This window comes from Pipistrellus kuhlii, unplaced genomic scaffold, assembly GCF_014108245.1.
Source record: "Pipistrellus kuhlii isolate mPipKuh1 unplaced genomic scaffold, mPipKuh1.p scaffold_m20_p_8, whole genome shotgun sequence".
NCBI lineage: Eukaryota > Metazoa > Chordata > Mammalia > Chiroptera > Vespertilionidae > Pipistrellus > Pipistrellus kuhlii.
In genome coordinates, this window is record NW_023425584.1 from 19,705,975 (window position 1) to 19,726,027 (window position 20,053).

The 20,053-nt window shown below is 41.6% G+C and overlaps 1 long non-coding RNA gene across 1 annotated transcript; it reads left to right on the top strand.

Moving 5' to 3' along the window:
- The first annotated feature begins 9,947 nt into the window (after positions 1 to 9,947).
- On the top strand, positions 9,948 to 13,925 carry LOC123651764. The gene is made up of 3 exons (XR_006740672.1): positions 9,948 to 10,421; positions 11,737 to 11,889; positions 13,483 to 13,925. It is a non-coding gene; the product is annotated as an uncharacterized LOC123651764 (long non-coding RNA).
- The last annotated feature ends 6,128 nt before the right edge of the window (positions 13,926 to 20,053 follow it).

Sequence of the window (20,053 nt, forward strand, 5' to 3'; positions counted from 1 at the left end):
CTGCTAGCCCCATCACCTTGGGGGTTAGGATTTCAACATGTGATTTTTAGGTGCAAGAAAACATTCAGACCACAGCAATATTTCACACTAGTTCTTTTTTTCATTCATAAGTTTTATTATTATTATTATTCAACTCTTGTTCAACTAGGGTTATTTGTCAAATAGTTTCAATTGTTTTGGCTTTAAGAAGAGTTCATGAGTTTTATATTTCTTGAGCTCTTTCATCTCAGAAACCTCTTTCTTTCTTTCTTTCTTTTTTTAAAAAAATATATTTTATTGATTTTCCACAGAGAGAAAGGGAAAGGGATAGAAAGCTAGAAACATCGACCAGCTGCCTCCTGCACACCCCCTACCGGGGATGTACCCACAACCAATGTACATGCCCTTGACCAGAATTGAACCTGGGATCCCTCAGCCCACTCTCCACTGAGCCAAACCCTCTATCCACTGAGCCAAACCGGCTTTAGCAGAAACCTCTTTTTTTAATTTTTTTTATTTGCATACTTGATAACACCTGACTTGGTGGAATAGTCTTGGTCCCCTTGTTTCTCTCAGTGGGTTGTGGTCCCTGCTCCATTGTCTCTGGGCATTGGAGTTGCCATGGAGAAACTTAAAACCGACCTGACTGCTTCCCCTCACTTGGCTGACTTGCCTTTGTCTCCCTGAATGTCTGAAGGATTTTTTTTTTTTTTTTGTTATCCTCCGCATTTATCATTTAACCAGGAAATATCTCAATTTCGATCATTCTGTATGAAATTTTTCCTGACCTAAGCCTTACTTGTGAATGCAGTTCTTCCTTTCAGGAAATTCTTCCTAGGTTATATCTTTGAATCTTTGATGTTTTCCTTTATACTCATTGTTCTCATGTTGAATAATGGATTGTCTCAGTATCTTTCATCTTTACTTTAATCGTGCTGGCTTTTCGTTCTGCATTTTCTGTGATTACCCTGGCTATCTCTCCATTACATTTTCAGCCCTATTTTTCTCTCCTTTGCCACTTATGATTTATTAGATCTATACCAATGTTGTTTTGTTCCTCAATTTTTTCCTTAGCTCTGCTTTCATCTTAGTCAATTACTTTATAATTTTTCTTTGAGAGCTTGTCTTATTGAATTCACATTCTTCCTGAATCTTTTCTACTCATCATCCTTCCAACACTCAAAGAGAATCAGCATGTCTCCCTTGGGTTTTATTTTCTTCCCTTGGCTTTTTTGCTTGTTTATTTTGTCTCTTTCTTGCCTGATGCCTCCCTCATTTTGTTGCGGTAGATTCACAGCATTTCTTTTCATTTTGCTCAACTTTAAGGAGCAGCTATGTCTATAGTTTCTCTGAAATGGGAGGATGAACCTTCCTAAACACCCTTCCTGCTTTCTCTGGGGCTATTTTAGCTGTCTATTTGTTCTTCAGTTAGAGAGTATTGTTTTGAATTCCCTTGTTTGTTGACTAACTCTGCTTTGGGGTGGTGTGTGGCCTCAGGAGCTGCACTCAGTCACATCAGAATCTCGTTCATTTTAGGGCTGCCAACTCTAAACGATTATGGATCAAATAGTATCCCTTTCCTCTCTGGTTGCTGCTGATGGATGATGGGTCTTAGAAAAATAGCCATTTCATCCGATGTGAGACGTTTCTGTGATCTTGTTTTATTCTGCTATCTTTATGTGAAAGCTGGGTGTTAATAAGAGTCAAGCACAATTTTTTAAATTTTATTTTAAAATTGCAGTTTAAATTATCTAAAGAACAAGGTAAACAAGCAAATAAAACAGAAACAAACTCATAGATACAATCTGATGGTCGCCAGAAGGAAGGAGGGCTGGGGAACTGGGTGAAAAAGGTGAAGGGATTAAGAAGTACAGATTGGCAGTTACAAAACAGTTACTGGGATGTCAGGTACGCATAGGGGATATAATCAATAATATCCTAATAACTGTGCATGGTGCCAGGTACATACAGGAAATATCGAAGTTACACTTTGTGAAGTATGTAATTATCTAACCACTATTCTGTGCACTTGGAAATAAATACAAATAATATTAAAGAGTCGGGTACAGTTTTGAAAGAATTGAATTATGAAAAGAGACAGACTAGATCAATTTTAAAGTCTCTTTTAGCTTGACATTCTAAACACATAAATATGTCAGCAGAGGTCACCCAACTACTACAAATGAAACCAAATTAAGAAGAGGCATTTCAATGTACTGACCGCTAGAGGGCAGGTCATGGCCACAACTTGAAATGGTTCCATAACAGTAAATAATTAACCATTCTTTGTCCAATGAATTATATAGAATTCGTTTAAACTTCTGCAAAAAGTGTGCAAAGGGAAAGCTGGGAGGGGAATGGAGCTAGGATTATCTGGCAGGCAGGAGCTGCTACTTATTTGCAAGATGAAGCCCATGTTTCTTTCTCTTGAGGAGCTAATGCCTGCCAATTCCCCTAACCCTCTATGTTTGCAAACTATTAAACCACAACCCCGATCCTTAGTCCATAGTGCTGTTTTCCCGCTCCTATAGAGAGAGGTGGAATGGCTTGTCCGAGTTACAGCCGCCAGCTTGTAAATGACAAAGACCTGACAGGGAGCCCCCACTTCCCCGCGCCCCTGGGTTTTCTGCAGCCTCACAGACAGAGCAAGCTCTTGCTGCTGGTACTGCGTTTTCAGGATTGCAGCCCCAAAAGACCCAGTGCCACAAGCAATCAATCACAGTCCTCCCTCCGGCCTAGCTGCTGGCAGCTCCCTGTGGTATTCTGAATCAGGACCAGGATGGAGACTTTTGTGGCCCAAAGATAAGCCTCTTTACAACAAAAATGATGGAAACCTGCCTTGACCGGCAGTGGGGCTCCATTTGTCTCTCAGATTGGGTTTTGCCGCTGGAAGCACCGGTCTCCAACATGAACTTTCAGCCTGGTGCTCATCAGATTCCTCCTTCTATCATGCATAATGCTTCACCGGAGAATTCAAGGCCTATTTTTCCTTCTTGGCTGCATTTCTAGCCCCTGTCTTTGGTGAGCTGTTTAATATCATTCACGCACACACACACACACACACACACACACACACACGCACACACACGTAAGACAATTGCCCACTTTTGATATTCAGGGGAGCCCTGCACCTCCGACATCACTCCAGCCCTGCCAAAGAGTGCAGACATGATGATTGGACTCTCTCAGTAACACAAACGGGGAGTATCTTTCATAGGACTGTGTCCATACAAAGGAAAGGCTTTGTTTGTTTTGTTTTGTTTTTCACATCAATTTTCATTTGGACTATGCCAGAAAAATCGCTGAACTTTTTTCCCTTGGGAAATAAGTTGGCTTAAATATTGTTATGCTATTAGGTTATCACAAGACAGATTCATTTCAATAGACAGAGGGCAGATCTGATCTTTCCTCTAAGATGAGGTGTATACATGAGCTGAAGAAGGTGTGACTCAGTTCGCTGGGGACTAAAGTCCCCCCTCCACACACACATCTTTTAAGACTAGGTAAGCATAGATGGAGAAATGTACTTTCTACCTTGTAATTGCCTTGTTTAGACCCGGCATGGTGGGAGAGGTATATTCTTATTGCAATCCATTCTGGTGAAGAATTGAATGTCTTCTTAGGTTAGTAGGGAGGCTCCGCTTCCTCCTTTCTCTGGGGTGGAAGGGAGTAAGAGCTTAGATTCCAGAGGCAAAATAAAAAATTCAACAAAACCCCACTGAGGGTGGTGAACCAGCCCTTGAACTACAGCTGTGTGTAGAAGGAGGGAAACTAATAAAAAATCTATGGATCCTGGGAGTTGTGCATCTAATAGCCAGTGTAGAATGCTTCTTTTCTTTCACTATTCTCGTGATCTCAGTGGTGTTTGATCAGACAGTACAACTGGCAGGCACTGGCCTGCGGAGCATTAGGACAGTCCTCCTAGCCTGGGCTATATGCTAAGATAGGGACCATGTCCTTGAGGCTGTGTCCTTTGAGAAAGTCTTATGATGAGAGCTTTAGAGACATTTGTGAGATGATGAGAGATGCCGGCTGGGGGCTCAGAGCAGTGGTTCAGAGTGAGAGATGATGGGGAGTGATGATCAGAGTGGATTTGCTAGGACCATTGGACAAAGGCACTGCATTTTTCAAACCTTTTCAAATCTGCCAACTCAATCAGGAACCCTGAATTCAGACCCAAGAGTCACTTACAGCCTTGACCTTCAGGTTGGATCCTGCAGCCAGCAATGACCCCAGGAGACATGGGTTCTTGACCATATAGGTCATCCCAGAGGAAGAATCAGTCAACTTTGATAAACTTTGGTTTCCTTATGTGTAAGGAGAATGAGCAATACTCTTTCCCTTGGGTAAAAAGAAGAATGTATATTTTTATTTAGTTTGCATCTTCAAAAACTAAAAACACAACAATACCACAGATGGATAAAACAAAGGACAAATCAAAGTGGTTATTGACAAGGGGTGAGAGTGGGCCTAGGGCAGGTGGGGACAGAGATAGGAGAGATGCTTCTCAGGGTGCAGCGCTTTGTGGCATCTTACTTGGGAACCGGGTGAGAGAATTAATGCACGCAAACAACAGCCCTTGCAGTTCTGTTGAAAGGATGACATGAAGTCTCACCTGGCACCTGGTCTAGCACCTGATGGCCCATACACTAGGAAATGACAAAGGTCATCAGTTGCATTCTCAGGGAACTGGTCTAATATTTATCTCCCCCGAAGCGTATGGTGACTCTTGCTTCCCTGCTGTCTGCATTCTTTCCTTTCTGCCTTCCTCCAGCCACGCTAAGTCCCAATTTGGGGCTTCATGACTTCATTCTGGCTCACTCCTGCCTACCACTTCCCCCTTCCACTGGTCAAATGCTGCTTTTCTTGTACAACAAGCCAGTAACTTATTGTGCTTCAGATCAAACAACTCTAAGAATAGCAGGTGTCAAGATCTGTGCCAAGGAGAGGAGCTGGCTCGGAGCGCGTGTGGTCATGCGGGACATTTAGGAGGCATTTGATTAATACGTGTAATGAAGAGATTCATTTGCTATTACTGGCTTCCAGAAACCTCCCGGGCTGACTTCACCGAGTTTCTGGGAGTGACTTTCTGGGTCTGGGTTAATTTGTGGTGAGATTCACTTTCCAGTAGCCAAGAGGAGGGTGTTCCTGTTATAGTGAGGGGTTAGAACTGGGGCAAGGAGCAGGGGTAGACACAGCTTTGAGTTGGTCCTAAAAAGCAGGGAAAGCCAGAATAATAATAGCTATTCCATACTGAGGGCCTACGAAGTGCCAGACTTTGCATCAGATCTTTAAATACATTACTTTTTACTCCCAATATCACCGCTACTACTGCACAGTACATTTACCAGGCATTTATTATGTGCCAAGTACTGTTCTCTGTGTTTTTCATGGGTTACCTTATCCTAGCCCTTACAACTGTAAGTGCTAAATACTTTTTATTGCCATTTCTTAGGTAAAGAAAACGGGATAAATAACCCAGTAGGCAGCAAATGACAGAGCTTGGATATAGCCCAGGCTTTCTGAGGGTAGAGTCCCAGTCACTGTCTAGCGATCTCATTTAGCTCCCAGGAGTAGCTCTTGCTTTTGTGCAACTTAGAGTTGATGATAGAGTCATCAAGGCTGTGATTTGCCGAGGATATGCAGGACCTTCTGGTGTCCTCATAGGGCACAGTTGAAATGTTTGCCGCCATCCTGGACACTGAGGGTAGGCTACTTGTGCCCAGCGGTCTCCTCCCCTCCTGCCCAAAAGTCCCCCAGGCCCTTTCCCTTGTTATTTTTACCCTTTCCCAGCCATCTCTCCCAAAATCTGGAATAAACCTTTTTCCATCGTTTTTCCCTTCTTGTGTTTTTCTGAGCTTGTTGATGTGTTCCCACCAGTACCAGAGCACGGCATGAGTTCCAATCTGTCCAGTCTGATTTCTCCTTCCTCTGGCTCCTTTCAGAGGAAGGAGAAATCCTGTTTCACACACAACAGACCTGCTTGGGACTTGGACTCCACCTTTCACATGATGTAGAATATTCCCTGTGCGCAGACTTGTTCTAGGGCCCAACTCTCTGCATCAACAGCTTTGGAGACCTGAGCCTACTGAGGCTGGGTCTGGCTAGCTCTAAGCCCACCTCTGGGGGACAAATGCCTTGCCTAGCCTGGGACACTCCTCTTTGTTGACCCTTCTAACCCTGCATTTCCTGTCATCCTGATCCCAGTTCAAATGGTTTGTGATATTTTCAACTAAAAGAATATATTACCCTTTGATGAACTCCAGAAGTGTATTATCATTTCAAAGCTGGGTCTCTGTGTTGTGGAAAAGGAATATATGTGACAGATACGCCAGGGATGGTCTGGGGCCAAAATTTCCTCTGAAGCTCAACAATGAAGAGATAGATATCTAGAGACACAGATGTCCTCCACTCCATTTTTTCTTTAAAGACATTCTTGACAAGTATGTGCTGGCACCCAACACAATCTTTTTTTTTTTAATTTTTTTAAAAATACATATATATTTTATTGATTTTCCACAAGGAGGAAGGGAGAGGATAGAGAGCTAGAAATGTCGATGAGAGAGAAACATCGACCAGCTGCCTCCTGCACACCCCCCATCGGGGATGTGCCCACAACCAATGTACATGCCCTTGACCAGAATTGAACTTGGCACCTTTCAGTCGACAGAACAACACTCTATTCACTGAACCAAACCAGTTTCGGCACCCAACACAATCTTAGTGCTTCTCTCTGTCATGTTTGGTGCAGAAGGGTTCCAGACTTAACGGAAGGTCGGAGCAGGGACACAATGCTGTACAGATAGGTGCTATTCTCTGCAACTGTGATTATCCTAAAGGAGACTGGTCCTCACAGTAGCAGGTGGGAGCATGGTCAGATTGTGGAGGAAGTACACTTCTGATTTCTCTTTCTATAATGCTAAGTAGAGCACTTAAAATAAATTGCTGGGCAGACGCGACACCTACACATAAGTTTGAAGGAACTCGAGGATAAAATTTTGAAAGATTGGCTGAAACATCTGGTTGTACTAGGAATTTTCCAGGTAGAGAAGGAAATGGGATTGTATTAAAAATAAAGCAGCCATTTATGTAATGGGATTAACTCACCCAGGGTTGAAATCACCTTGGCCAACACAATGGCACTGATAAAGTTCCTCTTCACCCCCAACTGGCAATATAGACCAGAATTTATACCAAAAACCTCCTGCATTGGGAATTCATCCAATCCGGAAAAGTAATATGTGTCATTGGCATGAGGCATTGCTTCTTGATGAAAGAGAAAAATAAGAGCATCTAAGGTAGCTGGGTCAGTGGAGAATTAAAATGAAAGGAAGCTGATACTTTTAAGCACTAAGCTAGAACATTTGGATGAATTGTCATCTTCTCTCTGGGTAAAATTCTGTCTCCCTCTCTGATGAGGGTAATTGAAATGACCACCCTCCCCAGTGGGCAGTACTAGAGTCACACTGACCATTCTTAATCATAAATTTTTCTTTTTCTTGGGCTGTCGCAGAACCACATGTCACGGGTTATATTGCTTGATTTATATTTTAACTTCTTCTATCACACATGAGAGACACCCTCGACTAATCAGCATCACATTCTTAGAGCTTATGATGACTTCTGCAGATGGTAATCTCATCTGCTTCACAGGGCTTCTCTTTGCTTTAGTTTTGGAGGGTGACTCATTAAAAAAAGAAAATGGCACTGTTTACTTCTTAGTGTACAAGCCATAGACATTTGATGTAGAAAATTTGAATGCAAACATAAAGAAAACACCCAAACCTTCTATAATTCCATATATATAAATAAAACATTGTGCATAGCATATGACAATTTACTTTTGATAAACAACTTAAAACCTGTGTAATTAAATATTTAGGCATAAGACTTTTCAAATAGCTGTATAGTATGTTCACTGCATCATCCCTGGTTTCACAATGAATCCCATTTGTTGAATATTTAGAATTTTTAGGTCAGAAATTTTGCAGCAGTGAAGGTTCTTGTTTATTTTTATTGACTTTTCCACTCACCCATGGTTATTTTCAGAAGGTAAATTTTCTACGTGTGGAATTGCTGGGTCAATCAATGTGCATATTTTAAGGCTTTTGCTAGATATTGTCAAACTGATCTCTTGGAAGGTTGTGCATTGTATTTCTGAATGCAATTCCAAGGATGCATGTTTCCTAGATGAAATGGGCCCTTTTATGACTTTGTCTCCAAATTATAAGACTTTTCAGATTTGACACCTATGAATTATTTTATAAAAATAGTGAATTTCCAACATGACTTCTGCCCATGTTAGTAGCTAAGTTTGTTAGTCAAATGAATGAGATTGTTTTTGGATAGAGCAGTACCGAATTCAAAGTCTTTAATACAAAGGACAGCATGGAATATCAGTTTAGAAGACATGGCTTTGAATTCTGACTCTATGATCTGAAAGAGGTTATCCTTTTAAGCTTCAGTTTTCTCATCTGTACAATTAAGACCCACTCTGTCCTGTTAACTGGTTGGTGAAGTGGACCCCGTGGTCTAAATGTGGTTGATTCCATTTCCACTTAGAGGAGTAGGTGTTTATTTTTCTTTTGGTTTTATCGATTTATTTTCAAAAGGCACAAACACTTAGACAATTTAGATGCAAGTTTAAACAGAATTGCTCTGTAGATGTCAGCAATGAGACCAAAACACGTTCTGGCGGCCAATACTAGCCTGTATCTTCGCATTTCTTCTCGGTGAAGAAAAGAGTCTCATCCTTTATTCATACATATCCTTCTCATCTGCAATGTAACCTACAATTACTTCTGGACAATCAATTTATCTGCATCTATATCAGGAGTTTCAAAGCCAAATTTGTTCTCCAAAGCCATGATAATCTCCACTTGATCCAACTGTCTCAGCCCAGATCTTCCATAAAATGGGAATTTACTGAAGGCTTCTCTGGGCCGATCTTGTCATAGAGTTTCAAGACATAAAGAACACAGTCCTTGATCCCCTCTAGCATCACTCTACTGGCATGTACTTCTGCCCGGTTCCTGCTCCAGCACGGAGCTGGGAGCCCTGGGCCTCACTGGGTTCCCGTGGGGCGCAGTGTGGTGCTGAGTGGTCGGGTTGCAGCCAGTGTGGGAAGCTGGGGCAGCTACACCAAGGCCGCAGGTAGACAGTGGACACAGGTGGAAAGGACATGAGCTGCCATGGCTACCCCGACTCCAATGAGTCAGATTTGATTGATGTAAACCCAAAAGGTCAATCCTATCAATTGCCTTGCCTAATAAATGGGTCAGAGATGAGCATCCCAGTTCAAATCCATCATCATATAGCATTGCAGTATTAGATTATATTCAAAACATATCAAGTTCATTCCATCTGGACTCTCTCCTACGGAAGGATTTTACTTCCCATCCTGCTGACAACAGGCTTCGGCAATGGCTTTCTTTGCCCTACAAAATGTGGGTGGAAATTACATGTGCCACTTCCAAGTGGAAATTAAGAGCCAGCATGTGGTTCTGCAATCATTCTTTACTCTGGCCACATTAATACGTCCTAGAAACGTGTGCTCCTTTTGTCTTACCCCCAGAATGAAGAGGACACGGACAAAGTCTCACTTGTTTTGTAACAGCCTATGTGCAAGTTGAATGAAAAATAAAACTGGGGTTTTTAGGGTCATTTGTCACCACAGCACAGCTTGGCCTAGGCTGATTCACACACCATTTCTTGGGTGTGAGTGAACATTTTGCCAGAGTGTGTGCCTTACCTCGTTTCCTCTGTTACAGGTAAAGCTCGGGCATTTTTGACACATCTGGGAGAAGAGGCCCTCTCTTGCTTTGGATGCTGTGATATATGGTGGTGTCACCAGGAACTGATGTAGCATTTGGTGACTGCATGATAGAAATCAGTCAGAGGGAAAAAACAAACGTATAATAATGACACCAAGAAAACTAAAGAGAAATGGAACCAGAGCCCTAAAGCGACTTTGAGTTGGATTTTCTGTTATTCGCAACCCAAAGCATCACGGCTGATTCAGCAGAACATGAGGTGGGAAGCATGAAAACAGGACAGCACCCAGAGGGGAGGATTTCTGGCAAGTGGATGTGCTCCTGGTGGTTGAAAAAGGACACAGGTGGAATTTGGAAGAGCCCCAGGAGGTCAAGAATTCTGACATTAGGGTGTAATATGCTTATTCCACTCTGGGGTAGATGCTGAAAACTGGATGGGGGTTAGTGTGAGGAGACTGGCCCTGGTTTCAAACACGCCGATTTCTAGTTTCCCAACTCCATACTGTGTTCTCCGTGTTTTTACAGGCCTCAGCATGCTTTTCCCTGCCTGCCGACCCTCCAGGACTTCAAACGCTGACTGGGTACTCAGATGTCTATTTCCAGCCTGCTGCTCTGTCACTGTCTACACTCTTACCAGGGAGGTCTCTTCCTGGATTTATCACTGGACTGGTAGGTGGCTCACTTAATTAGCATTTGTAAGAGGTCCAGCTCTTTATTGGATTAGGGGTAATTAGGAAAGCAGAGCCAAGAGCTTTTTATTATTCCCTTCCTCTCTGCTGGTCTTTTTCCTGCCTCTTCTGGAGACGCTGGCATTGATGTTGACTTAAATGAACTTGAACTTGTTACGCTGTCTCCTTTCATTTTTCATGAAATGGATTCAGAAGTCTCCCAGGTCCCACAAGAGAAATGCTTTCCAAGGGTCGGTCGATTCTCCTATATGGTAGGCAAAGTCAATGGTGGTAAATAATGCAGGTTTGTGATCTCCACAAAGGGCAAGGTGTTTTGCAAGCCACAGGCACTAGTAAAGCCCGCTGGATTCTTACGGCTTTCTCTTACAAGAAATTCCTCTCCACGAGCCACTTGGGACATCTTTCCGAGGAAGTTCCTCCCCACAGATAATTCAATGTGCCCTGAAAACAATAGAAGTTAAATGCTATATTCTTTTGAATTTTTTTTCACATCTTGATTGAAATTTTTTGGCCCTGCTTTTCTTATTTTACCACATAGATAGAAGATGTGAGGAGCTGAATGTTGGGTGCTAATAACAGAAATCTGCAATAATATGATTTAACAAGATGGAGATTTATTTTTTTCTCAATTGCAGGCAGCGGGGGGAGCTGACTTTCTTTAGTTGTTACAGGGCTCCTATGTTACAACCCATGTCCCAGGCCTCTGCCATCCCTTTGTTCTGTCATCATTGGCATGCGACTTCCATCTTCAAGGTGCAACATGGCCATGGTGGCTCCATATATCAAGTTTATATTCCAGGCAGGAAGAAAGAGGAAAGAGGGGAGAAAAAAGCAAAAGACCTCCTAACTAAATGAGCACCCCTGTGGAAGGCCTTATCCAGAACTTAGTTACCTTACCCCTATCTCCAGCGGAGGCTTGGAAAAGTCATTTGGCCACAGGGCACATTGATGCCTCTCACAGGACCAGGTTTATTAATTAAGGAAGAAGTAATGATGGATAAAAAATAGGCAGTATTAGCTTCTAGCATACAGCATCCCTAGCAATATGTCTTAACTAATCACCCTCCCAAATAGTTCTATTATGTGTCAGGTTGGGTCAAAACAAACCCCTCCAACGGTCATAGCCTCTGAGGTCCTCCGTGACTTATGAGAACATGGAGACTATTTTATGTGGAAGACTATTAGAGAATCGTTATTTGCCACCTGGTACCCAGCAATGACCCATGTACAATGGATGCAGAGGGAAGAGCCTTCTCAACCATTTTAATCAGTTGAACATTGTGCTCACGTCCCAGCTGCCTTCCAGGAGGCTCACCTGCAACTTGTCTGGGGTGAAAGGGACAGAACACGCTGTCCTGGTGCTCTCTGTGCAGGAGCCCTGTCCAGTCTCTTGCTCTCCCGGTTGGACCTATGTTCTCTCCGGTGGACTCAGCAGTGCGTTTTTTCAAGTGGGTTGCTTAATTTGTTAGATATCAGTTGGAATGCACCCCAACAGGGGATGCAGGAGGTCACTTACGGGATTCTAGACTTGGGGCAACAACAATAAAAACAAAAGTTTCTCATTGTGCAGCAATCTGGCCATTGGCTATCTTCAACATCTTTCTGCTTTATTTTTATTTATTTTTTATTATTAATTTCTTTATTGATTAAGGTATCATATATTTGTCCTCAACCCCCCATTCTAATCACCCCCCACTCATGCCCCCACCCCCCTGTTGTCTTTGACCACTGGTTAGGCTCATATGTGTGCACATAAGTCCTTTGGTTGATCTCTCCTTTGATCCATGGCTCCTTACCTCTGGGTCTGTTCTTGTTCATCAGTCTATGTTGTTCACCATTTTCCCCAGATGAGTGAGATCATGTCCTACTGGAAATATACTTCTAAGAATAAAAAATGAGACAAGCTATAATCGTTAACGATCTGCTTTAGAGAGATCATGACATATGGTTGTGGAGAGGGGGCAGGGTAGGGAAGAGACTGGACAATCTCCAAGTTCAAGGTAAGGAAAACACCCAGCTGATAGCAGGAGCTCAGGCAATGTGAATTTCTTCCTGTGCCCTTTGTGGTTCTGGGGTGAGGACATTTAGAAATTGCCAGGAAGAACAGCTCGCAAAGGCATTTATTCTCAACTCATTTTTGTACTATATCCAGAGATAATGGGAGGAACGGAGGCAAGAATGCTGAGACCTTTATCATGGCAAGGATTACAAATCATCTTTTTGGGGACTAACCATTTCGTATTTGTGGGTTTTACCTTCTCTGGAAGCTATCTCCATCAGCAAAATGCAGCTTCCTTCTCTCCCACCACCCACCCTGCCTTGCCTCCATCAACTGTTGTTTTTCGAGGGCAGGAAGCAGAACGAATACACCCTTTGAGTCCCTTCTGGCATCTATGAACTAGGTTGTAGTTCAAGTGCGTGGAGGTGGCATCCTTCCGAGGAGGTCTCTGTGTCCTTATCTTCCACTGATGCTGTCTTAGAGCAGCCACAGTGATAGCCTCTGTGCATCCCCAACTCTGGATAAATTCTCAACTCCCTGAATAACCTCTATAACCTTTTGTGATCTGGCCTCTGGTCATCCACGTTTTCAGCCTCACATTTGATCACTTTCAAATATGTATCTTATAATCTAACTATATCAAGCAAATAATAATAAAAGCTGATATTTTGGGGCCAGCATCTATACAGAAACTCTTAGCATTAACTCTATTTAGCTCAAAGTGGGAATTTTTGGAAATGGGATTGCTGGGTAAATTAAGGTCTGTGAGGCATACTCCTTAGATATGCTTGCATACATTGCTCATTGGCTTTGGCTGTTCCATTCTTATCAAATTGCCTGAGACCATCATATGTCTTTAATTACAATTTCCCTTAATTCAATTTCTGGTTGGTGCTCTTGGGCTGCTGGGCTGTCCTTCGTACTTCCCCAGGTCAGCACCCTGCTTTATCTACATTCTCTGGGCTGTAGCCACTTCCTGGAAGCCTCCTGGAGCACTTGCATTTCAGCCTGTAGATAGACATCTTTCCTTTGTCACCCTTAGGGAGATCCAGCACTGTCACCTGCCCAATCTTGACCAGCTATTGCGGGTCAGCACTGGTTTCCAGAATGCAACATAAATGGCAGAATGGAAACTAACAGCAGGGAAAACTACATACCTTGGTGCATCTCTTCCACACAGCTGGTTCTGGAGCTTCCACTGGTGGAGAACACGCACGTGAGTACAGAGTGTGTTATAATGATTCATTCTATGCAATGTGCTGCAATCATTTCTATGTATATGCAGCATAGCTTAATAAAATTATATCAAAGACAACTTTATAACAAAGCAGCGTTTTAAAGAGGTTACAGCTGTACAATTATTCCCTCATTTGCTTCTTGCCAAAATTCTATAATTTAAATAAATTAGATTAAATACTGTTATTATTGTACATGCAGAAACGGAGGCTTGAGATAGCTTAAGTGATTTATTTTAGGAAGTTTAGATCAGAATAATTCAACCACTATGCCAGGGGTAGCAAACAAATAGCTCTTAGCTTGATATCAGCCACATTTTGGGGGGGAGGGGTGGTGAAGAGACACTAGAGGCCTGGTGCACAAAATTTGTGCACTCAAGGGGATCCCTCAGCCCACCTGTGCCCTCTCACAGTCCGGGAGCCCACAAGGAGTGGGCCAAGCCATCAGTTGGACATCCTTAGCACTGCTGCAAAGACAGGAGAGGCTCCTGCCACTGCCCCTGCACTCACCAGCTGTGAGCCCGGCTTCTGGCTGAGCGGCTCTCCCCGTGTGGGAGCACACTGACCACTAGGGGGCAGCTCTTGAATTGAGCATCTGTCCCCGGGTAGTCAGTGTGTGTCATAGCGACCATTCAGTTGATTTGCATATTAGCCTTTTATTATATAGGATAATGTTAAGGCATTTTAATTCACTAAGAATTTCATATACACATACCCCAACACAAATATGGATTTTTGTTGAAATATTAAAAGATATGGGAGCTGTAGGTTCTGTTCAGTGTAATCACTAAAGCTGTGAAGGGGTTGTTCCCTTGAGTGGAGCATGATCTCCTCAGTTTGCCACAGTCTGCACTACTCTCTTTTGTCTTCCCCAGGACCAAGCCCATGCTGCACACTCATATCCCTGCCTGGCTCCTATGGGCATTTGAGGTTAAGACCATTGAACACTCTTTCTCTGCACTTTACCATGTCCCTCCTTTTCAGGTACTCAAGTGTTCGATAACTTTTAATCAACCAACACAATCCTTTCTGCCTGGCTGTCACTCCCTCTTCCAAACACTTTCCACCCCTGCTGACTCTGATTCTGGGCAAACCTCTCTCTTAGTCCTCCCTGCAGTATGCTGTCATTGTCCTTTAAACGCCTTCTTTACAGGAGCCCACGATAGCTGGGCTTTCTCCAAGGGTCTTGATGCTGGGCTTACTTTGCTCAGTACAGATTTGAACGATGGATGAATAAATGAGTGGATAGATGGATATGTGAATGTATGACTTGTTGACCTGAACTCAGGTGGAAACCACTTTCTACTCCCCTTCCCAGAGCATAGGAAGCGGATATGAAAAGCCATCTGTCGTGACCTGCCCTTGACTCTGGACCAGAGCATGGCATGGACTTGAACTGCTTATTCATCTGCTCAGCAATTGCTTCTAAACAACAACAACAAAAAATATTCAGGAAGAAAGGATACAATGTTGTTGTTTTTCTCTCCCAAAATGAACTTAAAGCAGTACGTAGTATTAAGCCACAAATAAAATGGGGTGGTTATTTAGCTTTTAAGAATTAAAAAGAGCAAGTTTCTCAGATATTAATCATTAACTATAGTTGAATGCTGAATTTAGCACTGAACTTCTAGTAGTGAAGAAATTCTAGTCTACTTAAGAGAAACATTTATTAAACATGACATTATATGAGCAAACAAGTTAAAAATGCCTCTTTATCTGATCCCTTTACTGAAATATTTTAGTTGACTTTTATTTTAACTAGGCATTCTGCCATCTGCAAATAATGATATTTTTATATATACTTTCCCAACAGTTAAACTTCTTCCTTTGTAATTTATTGCCATTGCCCAAATCCCCAACCCAACATCAGTTATGAAGTTCAATGGCAACCTTGCTCTGGTCCTTTCTAAAAATTTAAGTAATATGTTCATGTGATTAAAAACATGAGGTGGAAGGCTCCTAAGAAATAGCTGTTCCTTGTCCCTCTTCCCCAGTTTCTCTCTCTAGTGGCAAACCTTTCCAACTATTTTTAGCTATCTCTTATTTTAATTAATGTAATTTTATCTTTTTATAAATATACTTTTATTGATTTCAGAGAGAAAGGGAGAGGGAGAGAGAGAGAGAAACATCAATGATGAGAGAGAATCATTGATTGGCTGCTTCCTTCACATCCCATACTGGGGATCCAGCCTGCAACCCTGACCGAGAATTGAACTGTGATCTCCTGGTTCATGGGTTGATGCTCAACCACTGAGCCACACTAGTGGGGCTAATTTGTGTAATTTTAAATGCTATGCTTTTACTTCTTCTGTAGTAATTTTAGATATTGCCTACTTGACTTCTTGTTATGGAAGGTGATGATTCAACTCTCTTTTACCTGCTCTACTGTATCCCCTCACCCTGTGTACAGTATATGCCATATTTTAAAAATAAAATCCATATCCAGTCTTCGTTACTGGTACATATAATACAATAGACCCGTTTCTAACCTTTCTGCCCTACATTCTAGTCTCAGCACAGCCACCAGTGTGTGCCTTCTAAAATGCAAGGACAATCTTGTCACTTCTCTGCTTCCAACCTTACTGTAACTCAGAGTAAAAGCCCAAATCCCTAAAATACCCTAAAGCCTGCATCACCTAGCTCTCATTACCTTCTGACCTAGGTTTTGACCACCCACTCCTTTGCCCACATCTTTCCAGCAATGATGGTTTTCTTGCTATTTGACAGATATACTCTTACCTTAGGGCCTCTACTAGGGCCCCTAATACTTATATGGCTAACATTCTCACCCTCTTCTCAACCTGCCCCTCTTGCCTCTCCTCAGCAATTTTAGGTCCCTTCATTCTGTTTAACCTTTTAATTTTTTTTCTATCATATTGAAGTTACTTACTGGTTATATAGCATTTTATTGTCTGTATCCCTGTTCTGGCTAGACCAGGAGCTCCACGACTCCAGGGGCCTATGTTTTGTGTATTATTGTATGATTTATTTATTTATTTATTTATTTATTTATTTATTTTAGGAATGATAGGTAGTTAGGCTTCTATTTGAAAATGTGGAGAGTTTTGATCTAAACAAGTTTATCCAGTTGTGTTTGTGCAGTGTGTGAACAGTTTTTCAATATTTAGTTACTGGATATTTAAATTTCTTCTTTCCTATTGTGACTATTTTTATTACATTTTTAGAATGGAAAAGTATATATAGTGTAGATATGGACTTGAATTTTAGCTGCATCCTTTAGTAGCTGGGTGACCTTGGGTATATATTATAGCTTCATTGCTCTAAGCTTCAGTCCTTGTTTGTAAAGGAAGAACAGATTTATCTCATGGGGTTATCATACATACACAAAACGCCCAGTACTGTGACAAGGAGCATAGTCAGTACCCAGACAATCCCCTTGCTTTTGAAAAAATACTTTATTTCACTCGGCCAGTGTGGTTCAGTGGTTGAGCGTTGATCTATAAACCAGGAGATTACGGTTGGATTCCCGGTCGGGGCACATGCCCTGGTTGCAAGCTCAATTCCCAATGTGGTGTGTGCATGAGGCAGCCAATCGATAATTCTCTCTCACCATTGATGTTTTGTGTTTCTCTCTCTCTCTCTCTCTCTCTCTCTCTCTCTCTCTCTCTCTCTCTCTCCCCCTCTCTTTCTTTCCCCACTTCCTCTCTGAAATTAATTAAAATATTTTTAAATACTTTATTTCAAATGGAATTTAAAATAATTAGCATTTAACTGGGCAGAGTGTTTCCTGGTACATTTTTTTCCCAACTTCATTATCTTGGATGCTCTATTTCCTGCCTCATTTATAATTTTATTAGTTTTTTAATGAATTTGCTATCTGTTGGACATTTGTTAGTCTTTTAAAACAAGTATTGTGGTTATATTAACCACTTTATAATTTCTTTATTACTCAACTAATTAGTTGTTTATTTTGTCACATTTACTTCCTTATTCTCCTGTGGTTTTTTTTTTTTTTAAACTCATTTCCTTATCTTATAAAATAAGGTGAGAACTTAGTTAATTTCTTTTATTCTTTTTAAAGAATAAAGACAAGTAAAGCTATACACTCTTCTCCAAACACTGTTTTGATCATTTCCCATAGATTTTGATCCATGATTGTCATGCTTTGTATATTCTGCTATTGGACTCTGGGCACGTGATTAGAACCAGACTTTCAGGGATGGACTAGAAGCAGGGAGACAAGGAAAAGAAACCATCACAGCCATAAGCTGAAAGACTATAGACAACTACCTGGTCTGAGAATAGGAATGGGTGTTAAAATAGCTGGGGTCTAGACATACAATCAATCAATACCCGTTGAATGCCTATTATGTGCTGAGCACTGTTCTCCCCAGGAGCTTTGTCTGTGTGTCCCCTTCATGCCCATAAGTGTTGTGACACTGTTTCCTTCCTTTTCTTCTGCACCTGAACAATAGATAGTCAAATGACTTGCCCCAGATGCAGAGCAAACACAATGCATTTCTCAGGAATCCCAGTTGGGTAGGCTCTCCACTATATCATGTTATGAATCTCTTATAGGCTTATGTGGGGGTCAACTCTTATTCTACAGAATGTCAGTGATGAGCATTGCTATCTTTTACTTAACTATTGGGTACAGAAGTGGTTTTTGCTTCCTTTGCAGTGTTACCTAAGGGTGGGCAGGGGTGTCAATGACAGCAGTTTTACGTATAGGAGAAGGCTTCCATGTGGAAGAGCTTGCTGATCTATTTCAAAAGACTCCATAGGCCAAGCTAAGTAAGAACAAAGTGCAGAATATGAATTGTAGCTACAGTTAATTAAATAACCACTATGTGCCAGGCACTGCTCTTATAAAAACATTATATGCATTATTTTAACGAATGCTTACCATAAGTTACGAGAGGTGGGTATTATTATTTTTATTCTCTCTTATGTATAGATTAGCACATTGCCTCTCCGAAGTGTTAAGTAATTTATCCCAAGTTGCAGAACCAGGAAGTGGCACAGATGGCAATTAAATGCAGGTTATCTGACTTCAAAACCCAAAACCTTATCTTTTTCTCTTAATTGCCTCTTCTTGGAGCTATAACAAGGCAGACTATTAATCAACATGAAAGAAAATATTAAGGATGTGCTGCTTCAAGAGTTGGTAGGCCATTTGCTGCTGGAAGGATCCAAGCAGAAGCCTGTGATCCTCTGTCCACAAAAACAAGGGGACTGCATAGCCTGCAGCTACAGGGACTGACCCTGAAGAAAGCCAGACAAATTTGTTGCCAACAGGAAAGTGTGTGGTAGAAACATCAGACCATCTTGTGAGATAGTGAGACTCCCACTATGGTGGAGCAAGCAGAATGTTTTTTGCATATAGAGTCTAAATTTGGATGAACAGTTGAAATCGATAGTCTTTTAAATTTTCCAGTGACCTTTCAAAAACTTTTGCAAATCAAGTATCTTAAATATTCATTTTGATTTTTTCAGAAAGAGCAGTTAGAACAGCAGTTCTTGGGTTTTTGAGTGTGTGGCTGATGTTCAAACACTAGAAATATAAGCTAGATCCCTTCAAGGGATGAAGAGAATCAAAGGGTAGTATACAAGTAAGCAGTAATTGCAATGCAAATACTAGTTTCATGTACCAAATACTAATCCCATGTCTCAGAGATTCTATACAGGCACCCATGGTTGTGTAATGTGTAAGTTCATCACTCATCTGCATGTGCATCTCTACTGCTCTCTCTAGCCCTCCTATATACACACACATCCATATGCTAGTAAATATGCATCTTCTTTCTTAGATGCCAGCTGGATAGTAAGCTGTACCAATTATTCCAACAAGTTCTACCAACTTTTTGCTACTTCAATAAACCATTCAACTCAATGTTATATCTGATATTTTGCCAAATCAGTGCCATATCAACAGTTAAAGCAAGATTACATTTATATATTGACCAACTTTAGGGGCACACCTGTGATGAGTTCATAGGACAACTGTTATAATGATGAGCAGTATGGAAACTGGCTGGGGTGCAAGCTGGTAGCTGAATTAAGAAGTCCTTTATCATTACTGTCCATGAACTAGACTTTCCCAGTAAATCTTGAACATATCTCAATGCAGAGGGAAGAACTGCTGGGCTGAAATAACCCTTATCTGGTCTTCAGACTGAATGGGGGCTTCTGGCTACGACTCAGTGGCCACCATTGTCCAAGGTGAGCAAACTCCATGAGCCCCTGTTTCCAAACCTCATCCTCTTCCGTTGACTTCCTGCTATGCAATCTAGGCAAGTCATTACATTTTTGTGAGCCTCAATCTCTTTATCTATAAAGTGGCGATATTATTACATAACATCTCCTCGGTAAGATTGTGCTAAGGAAGTGAAATGAGATAAGGGGGAAAAAAAGGTT